Source organism: Dromaius novaehollandiae, chromosome 1 (genome assembly GCF_036370855.1).
Source record: "Dromaius novaehollandiae isolate bDroNov1 chromosome 1, bDroNov1.hap1, whole genome shotgun sequence".
Classification (NCBI taxonomy): domain Eukaryota; kingdom Metazoa; phylum Chordata; class Aves; order Casuariiformes; family Dromaiidae; genus Dromaius; species Dromaius novaehollandiae.
In genome coordinates, this window is record NC_088098.1 from 64,692,617 (window position 1) to 64,705,648 (window position 13,032).

The 13,032-nt window shown below is 35.6% G+C and overlaps 1 protein-coding gene across 7 annotated transcripts in view; it reads left to right on the forward strand.

Annotated features, from left to right (window-relative positions):
* Positions 1-13,032, forward strand: part of ERC1 (ELKS/RAB6-interacting/CAST family member 1) — a 309,324-nt gene that overhangs the window by 162,069 nt on the left and 134,223 nt on the right. The gene's annotated exons all lie outside the window — the stretch shown is intronic.

Below are 13,032 nucleotides of genomic sequence, written 5' to 3' on the forward strand. Positions count from 1 at the left end.
CTTTATCAGTAAGTATTCTTACAGTAAATTGAAATCATTATGAGGTAACTGGAGAATCATGTGTTTTCGGTGTTTACTCAACATTGTTTGACAATGAAACCCTGCTCCATCTCGTGAGTTCTGGTATTCTCACTAGTCACTTACGTATTTTGCTTTATTTTTGAAATCATAATATGGTGCTGCCCCACAGAGTTAACTGATTCCCTCAAATCTATATAGACAAATGAAAATCACCAGTTTGAAACCAAGTGAAATATTTCTCAGTTTGCGAGATGTAGATGTTTTATCAAGCGGTAAGTTATCAAGTGCTGTCATAGTTATGTTAAACTACAGCCATGGCATAAAGCAAAGATAGCATGATGCTAAGTGAGAAGACAATAGATGTTTTGCCTGTGATTTCTTTAACTTACAAAAATAACTTTCATTTTGGCTAGAGAAAATGGACATAGGAGTCTTTAAAAATTATTTCTGAAATCTTAACAGAGCAAACCTTTCTGTGGGTATTTTCTTCTACTGCCCTAGGTTAAATCCTGGTTCCTATAACTAGCTGTGTTTGATACTACAACTACAATAAAGACATGCGGTAAAACCTAGTAGTTCAATAGAAAAGACAAATCACCTCCTTAATTTAAGTTGATACTTCTTTACTCTGTTCTGTGGAATTCCAGTGGGATGGTTTCAACTCTTTAAGAACTTTCAAAAGAACCACAGAAACATGTGTCCATGTGGAATGCTCTCAGATGCACTATTTTGTGGTTTTCCCCCTCAGTTCCAGCCCTATACGTACAGTGCACTGAAATGGTTAAGTGTATGAAGTAATTTCATAACTACAGATTTTTATAAAAGACTGGGATGTGGGAATTCTGCATCTGCAGCCAGTTTTGTGGCTGTAATGCTACAACGATCCACAAGGCTGTAGTTATGTGGCAGCTTAAGTTCAAATAACACAATACTCCTTATATTAGTGAAATGTCTTTAAAAATTTCTAAAAATAATGTAATATTTGGTTAGATTTCTAATCTGTATTTGTATAAATATATATTTTAAGTTGGAAAAGATAAGTAGTACTTGACATCTGACATGCAATTTTGTACATACTGTATTTATCAAATGATACCATTGCACAAGATCATCTTTTGGGGGTTTTTTTCAGGTTTGAAAAGGTACCATTTTCTTTACTTGCTTTTTTCCTCCGCTGTTATTCTTTCCCTTTCAGTTTTCCTTTCATTTATGCAAACAGAATGTATTGGAAGAAGCCTGAAATCTGTTCTTTCTCAGATCCTATTAGCATATTAAAATTGCTCATTTATTTTTTAGAAACAGTAAATTAGGTAATATGTTTGTACAATTGCACATAGTAATGGACAGACAGTAATATTCTGGTTACTGATAGCTTTAAGTCCTGTTACAATTTTTCAAGTTTGGAAGCTGACTCTTGTAAAGATTCACACACCGGTTTCTGATATTTCAGTGATTGTACAGCTGTGGTGGCAGTAGTGAGGCATCTGTTGCTGAGAATTCAAGTGGCAGGTTGAGGAATGGTGCTGCTTTATATTAGAGTTGTTTAAGAATGTATAGCTGTCCTCACGATGTACTATCACATTCTTTATTACCAAAGTAGTTGAGCTGTTGAGATATCACAGATATAAAACTATGACTAGCATAATTACCATAGTTTTCCTGTAAATATTTTTATTCTTTTCAATTTCAATCCAAAAATAGCCAACTTATATCCAGAAACTAGAAAAAATAACCGATTTTCTCTTATGAAGAAGCCAAATTAATTGGGTATGTTTTTCTGCAGTGATACCTTACTGTGGACTTGAGGTCTAATAGGGAAACTAAAGTTGAGAAGAGATGTCAAAGTATACGTTTTTCATCATTACCTTTTGTTATTCAGTTTCTCCAATTAGAGACAACTATACATTTTTGTACAATAGTATATGCTTTTTTCACTTTGCTTATGTTGTGTTGTATTCTGCACTGGTTTCTTCGATCGGAGTGTTACTTTCAATATAATAAGTATTTATGAGACAAAAAAAAATTAACAAATGTCTAAGAATTTAAGAATTTAAAGTTGAAGTGGCATGTAATACTCAGCGTTGAAATGTAGAAGTTATCGCAATATTAATATTACTTGATTTTCCCTAGCGCCTTTCCTGCTTTTGTGAACATAATTGTCCCGTTTGGGTGGGCTCATTTTCAGAGTCTTTCCTCATATACAGCACAAGGCTGAAGGGAATGCTTTCATTCACAGATGAAAAAGGTCTTTAGGCTCTAATGAAAATATCAGGCTAAGGTAAAATATGGAGTGTTTAATGACAAGTGACAGGTTCAATAAAAGCTCCTTCCTTTAGAAGAGCTCTCTGCTTATAGCCTCCCTCATTCAAGGACTTCAGCGTTTTCGTTTCCTGGAAGTAAAATTTACCCAGTACCACATTTCAATTTGTTAGCTATGGAGACCTGTCTTCTCCATAGACTCTAAAGAGCACTGCCTTCTAATTGATTAAAAAAAATAAACAAACCTGAGAGGAAAACAGATTTTTTTTATGCAACCATTGTTGGGTTTGGGGTCAGGACACACAAGCACCAATTTCAGATAATTTTGGTCTTGGTGGTTTTGGCTGGAATTAATAAGAAGACATTATGAAATGCTTAAAAATATATGATATGCATGTTCCTCGGTTGACCGTCTGCAATCCAGTCAAATAAACACACTCCCAAGCACATATTCCACCCCTCCTCGCTGTGTCCCTGACAAGCATGCGGTTTCTTTCTTCCTGAGTCCAGTAACAAAATGTTCGTTTATTCAGAGAGCTCTGATGATGGAAATTTGGTATTTTGGGGAGTGGGGGAAGAATGAAAACCATAATGTCTCAATTCCAGTGAGCTGGATAAATGGGTTTCCAAATTTGTCTTTTCCTCCTGGGTTCCCTTGAAACCACAATTCTCCAGAGATTTGAGAGGTTAACGAGTGTCTGGTCTATAAACAGGACAAAAAAACAGGCAGTTGGACTGGAATAGAAAATTTTTGCTTGAAGTAACTGAAGCTAGAGTATTGTGAAAAGGAAGTGATATTCTATCTTGTCCTAGAAAGGTAACATTTACTGAAATTTCAAGAAATTTGAGTGGATACTTGAAACGGACATATGGAAGGTAGTATGCATATTTTCTTACCTAACGCTTTTCCAGAGTTTTTGGAAGGAATTTTCAGAATATTTTGTGGCATTGAGTTGTCTACCACTGTATCCATACTGCAGCAGCTATCCAGCAATCTCTAATTGCTGCTGACGATCTGTATATCCGGAAGCTGTGTAAAATACATTTAAATTCTTTAATGAACAGCTGTAACACCGAATAAAATTGTTCATTTTTTTTCTATTTTTTATACACCGAAGTTTAGATAACCTAATGTGTACTTCCTAATCCTTGAATTATATGTAAGTGGGCAAGTTTATGTTGCTTGGTCCTTGTCTTTATATAATTCCTCTATCTTGTTGAGCATTAGATAGGAAATATATCTTTGAAGTGGAAAGAACTGGATTTTCCATCTAAATAACTGTACAGGGTTTTAAAGAAAACCTTTTGTTCAGCACTGTCTTTACTACAACCCAGATCAAGCTAGATGAAACTGAAAGACAGCCAAATGTCTTCTCATCAAATGAAACTTCTGAATCCGTTATTTATCAGGAACTATTTGTCATGAGACACTATAGCATGTACATACAGCCAGTGTAACCACTCAAAAATCTCAAAGCCCAAGTGAAATACATCTGGTCTTAACGTGCTATGGCTGGATTTTGAGATTAAGGTAGCTGATATAGCCTGATATCTTGACGGATCTCTCCATGATGAAAGAGAAAATGATGCATCTTCTTTCAGCTGTCGGTAAAGAAAGATCATACTTCCCTAATTAATCTATAAACTTGCCTTTGGACAATGTGTACAAAACCACTGAAGAAATCATTAGCTACAGAGATTCATTAGTGCACTGTGTTTATTTTGCAAGGTCTCTGGGGAATCCAGAAGTTGATTCTTTCTATCGTGTGATGTAGATAATGAACAGGAGTTTGGAGGAAAGTGGCTATGTTGATATCAACATCCTGATCATGAATTTTCTGCAGGAAATGAGTCAATGAAAGAAATTTTGCAATACAGAATATGAGACTTTTCCAAAACTACTATCAGTAAACAAAATCAGTTAGATTGAGAGTTCAAGTACTTGGCAGTGAGAATATGGAGAAGAAAAGTTCTTTATGTATTAGAGGATCTTTTATGTTAGGGAAGTCCTGTGCTCTAGCGAAGGCCTCCATCCAAACTATAAGAATGATAGTTGTGAAAGCTCAAGTGAAAAGAAAAAAAAGAAAAAGAAAGTAAAGGCAGTAGTTGCACAGGAGTACTCAGGTTGGTCTGATAAACTTTACACTTCCCTCTCAATTTGAGAGTTTAAAGAAAATGAACTTTTTCAGAGGGAAAGATGGCCGAAGATAAGATGAATCAAGTTTTCAGCAGAACGATATTTTGTAATTGCTATCAGACAGAAGAAAAAATCATACTCTTGTAAAGTGTAAATGCGGTATTGAAATGTTTGTGATATCATAAACAGTGACTTAATAAAAAGAGAGAAAATGATTCAATATAGTTTATATAATGTAGACAAGTCATTTCTTGCAATAGGCGTCCCTCTCTTAAAAGTTTAGGTGCACAAACATTCTCTCTGGTAGCAAGGCCAGCTTAAGAATTTGAAACCTCTTCTTTTTGCAGGCACTTATTCTCAATATCATGCTATAGTTCGTCTCCCCCTTAATTGTACTGATATAGGTGTTTGAAGAGCTGCACTGTAAATCAGACTGCTGAAGTTTCCTGGGTTAAATATTTAGTCTCCTTTTTTAACCCATACTCATTCAGAGATCATATGCACAATGCGATTCAGGTAACAATTGGATTGACACCACCAACAGAATGTTACTTTTGCAGCCCTCTTCATTTTCAGATAAAATATAATCTACTCCCATTAGCAATGATCATTGCATAATACTAGTTTTCACAGTACAGTATGAGAAGTTATTTCTCTTTGGAAACTAAGTGTAGAAAATGTTCAGTACTATAGAGTTTTAATTTTAAATATCCAAAAATTTTGAAATAATAGTAATACCAGTGAATATTTTGGGCACACTGTTATAGAGTATTTTCTTTACTGTTTTTTATTCCCTTTAACTCTCTCACAATTTCTACAACTTGGAATTCGATATGCGTAATTAAAGGAAAGTCTCAAAACAAATACCTCAAGGTATTCTTTCATAATAAGCCTTAAATATATAACCTTGTTGAGGCGAAATAATTCTAACTTCTTGAATTAACTTCTTGATGATTAAAATAGAAAATTGTTTTCTGACATGAAAATATGTTGTGTACTTATAATGCAGTGAAATTTTGAAAAGCTTAGATTTAAGGAAAAACTGTTCCAACTTAAATTTCAAGATTTCCTTCCCAACTTACTAGGCATCATCAGCTTTGAAGCAAACTGCACTAGTTAAATGGTGTTACATGCTTTTCTGGGATAAGTGAATTTCAAGTGCTGAATTGCTGGTGAATTTCTCTTCCATATAGACCACTGCCATATCAGATCCCAGCCTTCCCTTTCAGTAAGTGAAGTGTATTTTCTTTATCCCTTGGATAGCCCAGCTCAGCATGTTAAGGCACATACAACTATCAGATGCTCAACTGCAGCCTGGTGGAGATCTATTTTTTATGCTGCTTTGCATCCACAGGTCTTATTCCAGAAAATAATCTGACATTTAAGACCTATAGTTTCTCTTTGAGATCAGATCCATCTTTGGGAATTATTCAGATCAAAATGTTCCTTCTCTCTCCTTTCCTCTCCCAGTACTTGTTTAGACATTGATTACATCTGGAAGAAGTTTTGGCCTTCCTGGTATTGGGCAATTCTCTGTGCTGTCCGGCCTTGGAGGTGGTATTGTTCCTTGGGTCCAACTAGGTGCCATTGTCACCTACTCAGGTGGCTGTGACTTCATTAAATGGGATATCCAGGTCTAGGTCACCCAGGACCTGAGGACAGAACCCCCTGACATAAAGCGCTGAGATGGTATGAATTCACTTTGTAGTTCTGTTTTTAAGAAATTTGTTTGCATTGTTTGAAGGGGTAACTTTTTCCTGTCAGTCATCAAATCGTTCCATAGCTCAGCATAAAGGATGGAGCTAACGTTGTTATGTTCTTGGTAATTAAGCAAAAATGTGATTCTAAGTTCACACATGATCTGAATCAGATTTGTACTGTCTGTTCCCCCAGTATTATATAGAACTTCTATTAACAAACATGCAACTTGTATGAACAAATATAGGGTTTAAATGACAATCATACCTCATACAAATCTAAATGGAATAAAAGTATGCAAAGTCTTCCTCCCTTTTGCTTTAGACTGGACACAGTGGTAGCCAGTCAGTAGTTTTGGGATCAACTGACCCTCCAAACCCCTCTCTCAGAGATTCTGTGACATCTGGCTATGCAGCGGAAACCAGGGTATGTTAAGAGATGTGGCATTCTAGTAGCCATTTTAATTTCCATCCGCTTTTACAGTATGTTACAGAAAATACAGTGTTCCACAAATGTTACAGTCTATACTTATTTGGTGAGATGTAATTTTCAGCACAGTGTGTGCATTTACTATAGGCACAAGCAAAAGTTTAACCCTAGCATACACCTGGAGAAAAACTAGCTCTTGTTCTTGTCGAGTCATAACTCCACCTGCCAAGGGAGCTTTTCCTAACTTTTCCGGGTATGTGGGAGAAATTCCAAAAATTATGACCTTTTAGTGAAGCTTTTTGCAACTTGTAGTGAGGCAAAGTTTCTTTTTTGTGGTTACTTTGAATTTTACCCTTTTTTAAGGAATTGAAAGTTCCTAATTAAGCATTCCTGCATGCATCTACTTATATAAAGTAGATAGGCATTGTATGGGTGATGAATAGACAGCCCCACTTCATGTTCCTGTTTTGTAATATATGCGTGAAGTAATGCAACAGTTAAGAACAATTTTCAGATTTCTGCATGTGCAGTGTTCTCTAATGAAAAAACTTAAATTTTAATTTAATATTTTAAATTTTTTTCATTTAATATCACAGAAATAGGATTGGAAAGAAATCGTAATCCATTGAACAACGGAGAAATCTTACATAGTACCAAAAATTAGTGTATAATATGAACTAGCAATATTATGAAATTATGTTTTCGTGTGGAAGTTACACTGCTGGATTTTGATTTCAGCAAGACAGTAGTGCACATTGGCAACATTCAGAAAAAATGAGCTTCTAAATAAAAGTTAAGGTTTCTTCCATTTTCTCTTTTGAAATCATAAAGTGCAACTTTATTCCAAAGAATATTGTGAAAAATTACTAACAGATTACCAGAAAATAAACTCGAGAAGGTAGGACAAATATCTGGACTAACAAGAAGGAATGAAGTCTAACCCTGACTACCGCGTCTTCTCAGAGGAGGTCCTGTTCTTAGGAATATTAGTCTTGTTCGTCTCTCATCCTCTTAAAAGTGGATCTGCTGGATTTTGCAAAACAGTAGATTCTCCATTTACTAGAAGGAGACTCATCAAGACAAACTTCTGTGCTTATTAAGCCTTAAGAGTGCTTACCTCGTGTTCTTTCTAATACTATCTTTCCCAATTGTCCATACAGAAATCTGCTATCTACATTTCTTCAGACGTCTGCCTACAGATAGAGTATATAGTAGTTTGGGTGCCCGCTAAAAAAGTGCAAATTTGCCTTGGCATTTCTTCATTTTCTGATACTTGTGAATTTCTGTGTACTTTTTTTAACATTCTTGCAAAGTCAGCCATGAGAAAAATGTGGTGACAGTCCTATCTCCAGTTTTAACAAAGACTTCTTTTCTGATGAATATTTACAAGGTCTTGAACTTTATTGTTGGTTATGTGTGCAGGGTTGCATGCTGAAGCAACAACAAAAATAATATACTTTTGAATGGAAAATGAGTTGTCTCATGGATTTCTCTGTAGCTCGTATGAATTGTTTGGTTGTGTTATTAAAGAAGGGAGGTCCAGGTTTTTCCTCCTTCTGAAACATAACATACATGTTTGAGTATCAGCATATATGCCCTTGTTGTTTGATTTGATATGACGACTCCTACAGAGACAGAATCTGTCATTTCTAAGGAATCAATGTTTATGACATTAAATACATTGTTATGGAATTACCACCAGCTTTATTTGACCAGAAGAGAGCACTCCTTACAGAATACTTGTTACTATAACATTTACAGAGACTAAGCCCAAGAACAGACTTGACATTTAGAATGGATAAGTGTATCCCTTGATAGACACTTAGCCATCTGCTCTATTTATTTTCACTTTATAGTTTAGTTTACTATACATCCATTATGTTCAGGTTTGACCTAGACACTGCTCACACATCTTTAAAAAAGATGAACTGTTTAACTCTGTCTTCTTATATAATGTAAAAATACTCTGCAGTTTTGAAAAGATAGCTGGAAAAAAATCCTAAAATTAGCTATTTACAACTGGAATTAGGCAGTCTCCCAATTATCCCAATATTTCCTTAACTGCAAATTGAGATTTGTAGTGAGAGAAAACCATTATGAAGCTTGAGTTTTTAGCAGAGGAAAGAGGACTCCTTACATCTTAACATTCCTCTGTGATCCATTGGGAATATTATTCTCCAGACACACTTTCTCCCAGCCTTTACTATAGAAACATTAGGTGTCAGTGGAAGATGAAATCTGCTATTTGTACTCAGTTGCCTGTTTGGCAAAGAGGAGCATTGGTACCCTTTATGATATGCCAGAAACTTAAGTGCTGTGAAGACTGGACAGCTGAATGTGTGCCAACAACCTTAACCACTAGATGTTTTTCACAAGGATTTTTTTTTTCAAGATTAGTATCTGAGTTCAAACTCCTTTCCTAAAAACTGTCAGAGAGATTAATGTAACTGTTGACAACATAGTGTGGTTCCTGTGAGGAGGTCTCTCCTGGGAGTAGAAAACATTGAGGGCTAGATTTAAGCAAAACAATGGGAGTACATTCAAGGAGAAAAACAGCTTTCTACTCATTTTGGTGTTTTATTTCTTGGGCTTGAGAAATGGCAATAAATTTGCATTTTTCCTTTTCTGGTTTTCTCTCTCTCTGAACTCTTTTTTTTACGTGCTTTGTTGAAAATTGTTTCTAACTCATATCTTCTCGAGAATAAAAATGCCCGGTCTGCTGCAGTGCACTTCTTACTCCCATTGCTTGGTAAAGTTGATATTCTCTAATAGAGAAAGCGTCAAAATTGATGACTTCCCAACTAGACGGAATATCACTGTGTACTTGTTCAGTTTTTATATTTTTCCTAAGTGTTTGTTACAGGTCACTGTTGGTATTTCTCACTAGATGGACTTTTGGTCTGACCCTTTAGAGTTCTGAATTTTTTTTTTTTTTTGAAAAACTTAGTTAAAAAATGGTCAGTTGTAATTTTTTCTAATAAAATTGAAATCATTACATGTATACATGGTAATACTGTATTTTTGGACTTAAGGATGCTATTTGGTTTTCTGTGAGTAGGAATGTTCCAGTCTGTAAACTATACATTTGAAGTTGAAATAGTTTTCTTGGCTTTGGTAGCTGATGTTGGTGGTCGAAGAGTTTCAAAGATATCAACAGCCTTAAGGTAGGATTTTTCCTTAATTGTCCTTATTATCGGTCAGTTGATAGTTCCAAAGACCGTTTTTATCTTTTAAGTCTCTCCAGCACATAATCATGTTGGCTTCCCTTCATTTGATCCTTCAGATGAACGAGCAGGTTTTGGAAGTCAAGTTTAGAATCTGCTGTATAATAAGCTAAGAGGTGGTCACGGAGCTGCTACCCAGCTGCTCTGGTAGAGATATGAAAGGCTGGGGAGATCAGTAGATACCATCAATTTTATCTAGGAAAAAAGTATCTTAGCAATCAGAAGTTTGGGAACCAGTGGTGCAGCTGGTTCTTTAAAATTTGCACAGACGGAGATTTCACAGCCTCCCTAGAACTGTGGCACAGCAGTACATGTGATAACCATTCCGTCTGCTTCCTCCTCTCCTGTGCCATTGTAATAGAAGCCCTGTCTGTCCTTTTTCTGGACTCAGACACTGAAGAAGTACCTCTTAATCCTGTGCTCCCAAGATGGAGATGTTTGGAGAAGCAGTTGAAGAAGAGTCTCAAGAATTTCTCCAAACTAATCTCTCCAAACTTATATGGAAAAAGACAATAGTTTTCAAACTACTAATAGCCATTTTATTCTTCGGGAGCCAGGGAGTATTTTTACCAACTTCACAGGCTCAAAACCACAGTTAATCATTTTGGAATATTTAGGACTAAAGAAACATTAATAACCATTTTCCCCTTCCTCTGGACTACTTCAGGCTTCTATAGAAACAATTGAAATGATATATAAAAATGGAGAATCTCTCAGAATGTGAGGAGTTTCCACTTGCTCATCCTTTTGTTTCTTTTGTTGGTGAATTTAAATAGTAATTTTTCTGAATGTTATGATGTTATGTTGTTTGTTCAAATAATAATATCAATGTAACACCAAAAATATACTGACAAGAAGCTTTTCTTTTCAAATATTCATGTCAATATTTTTGGACTGATGATTTTCTTGTGATGTTACTATCAAAAAATCTACCTTTTACCTTTTTCTTTTCAGTATTGTGTTCTTATTGGTGGTATCTAATCCGTTTAGCATTTCATACAAGCATGTTATTTGACTGAGCCATTCAGTTCTTCCTGAAACAATATTACTGAATTTTTTTAAAGTTTCTGTTACTGTACCCAAGTCAGAAAGTATCATTGAATAAGAGACTCAAATTCCACATCAAGCTGATGTCATACATAAATTTACAGTGAAGATTATAGGCTGATTGTCATTCTCTAAATGAGTTTAGGTTAGTAGTATAATTCACGTTGGTTTACATAAGCTCTGACTGGCACACGGAAAGAACAAATCTTAGCTAAAAGCCATCAACATGCTTTCTGTTTTCTGACCAAATAATGTGACAGATTTGCATCTTATTGGCCTGTTACTTTTTTTATCTCTTTGCTTTTCTGTGATTGTTTTAAAATTAAAAAAAGTTTCTTTTTGGACAGTCTTAATCATTATTATTGAGCTCTTAATTGCATGATACCAGGTTATGTAATAAACAGTTACTGAATTTAATAGTTTAAGGTATTTGATAAGGTTTTTTAATATATAAATAGGTTCCTTCATTAGATATTCAGCTTTGGCATCATTACTACATCAGATCAGATGTGGTAAAACCGATCAGTGCATTTACTGGAAAGGATATTGAGAAGAAGAACAGAAAATGGTTTTTTTATGTATTTTGATTTAAGCAAAACATTTCCCTAAATTCTGTATAGATATATTTGGTTAGTAGCTGAATCCTGTATGTACCAAGACAGATCTTTTCCTTGAAATTAACTTCACTTAATGCATCTGGCTTCCCAGGATGGGGAGAGAAGGGAAGGGATGGGGGGTTACAGTCCTTTCATATTAAGTAAAATGAATAGTGGTTAGCATTAGCATCTCACCAGAATGTTAGTCCTATCCAGCAACTTATGTCTGCTTCAAAGGAAGCAGCTCTTCAGTCCTACTACAAACACATTAGCTACTCTACTATGATGAAAATCAAAAAAGGGGCATCAGAGACTAAAATGAATGCATGAGATGCAAGATAACTTGCAGGAATTCTCTAAATTTAGAAGTGAGATTCAAGAGAATCCTCAGTTTCACTGCTGTGTAAACAGTTCCTCACCAGTGTTGTGTCACCAGCAGTTTTTGCCATACATTCAGCTATGAAAAAGAGGAAAGACAGAAGTGAACTTTTATAGATGGTTATCCATGCATGCTGCTTCTGCTCTTCTTTTTGGCTGAATGATTGAATTGAAAATGGGCAAAGAAAGGTACGTCTTACAACTGCCGTAGTATATTAGTGTAGTGATGGTGACAGGACTGATGTCAGGAAGGAGAGTTCGGAGGAGTAGGAGTGTTTCAAGGGAATCATGGGTTCGGGCCTCTCATTAATAGTGCAGTTAGTTATAACTGTCACTGTTTTGTGGAAATCCCATATGAATTTAGGAGTCTTGAGTCATACTGTTGATTTATATGTGAAGAAGAAATCTTTTTACAGTAGCCTTTCACCCGTTAGCCTCTCACAAAAGTACAGTTCCAGAAATCTATTGGTTTTGCTCACTTTGGAAGTTTCACAGCTATATTGTCAGCCTTGGGTCTCATTCCAGTAGTCAGTGTAGTGAGTGACTATTGTTACAGGGAAACGTAGTCCCTGTTGGTTTTAAAAAATACAAAAGTGGTAATTTGTAACAGCTGAAGTGAAATGTTAAAGCTGTTGGCACCCTGTATGAGCTGCTAAATGGTAAACCTGGCTGTTAGTATTGGCAGGGTACTTTAGTCTGTCTAGGTTGTTACTAATGAAAAGTGCCTATACAAAATGAACATACCTGTCTAATTCCTGTATTTGGGGTGGGAAGCTTAGAGTAGCACGAAAGAAGTGTCAAAAGGATGGGTAGCTATCAGTAAGAGAAGTTGCCAGTTTCTCATAGATTTAAGCTGTTCTTCCTTTTCCTTCTAGGGCTGCCTGTGTAATACTATCTATTACTATTTGCCATTTTCTTTCTCTTCTCACTTTCCATCCTCCTTCAGGAAATGTATAAATATCTAGCTTGCAATGCACTTTATTTTAATAGAAGGAAATGGGAAGTGAAGAGTGTTATGATCAACATAATTCAATTAGTATTGATTAGAACACTTCCTTCTTGTTACCTGCAATCTCTGTACGTTTAAGATTGCTGCTGCTGTTGAACACAACTGCTATGTATTTCTGAAACACTTTTTGAAAATATCACACCTGTGAGTGCTGGCACATAAAATACCTTGGAACAAAAATTCTGAGCAGCTAAAGCTGTTCACATGTTTTGTAGACACACTGTGTAGTGTTCT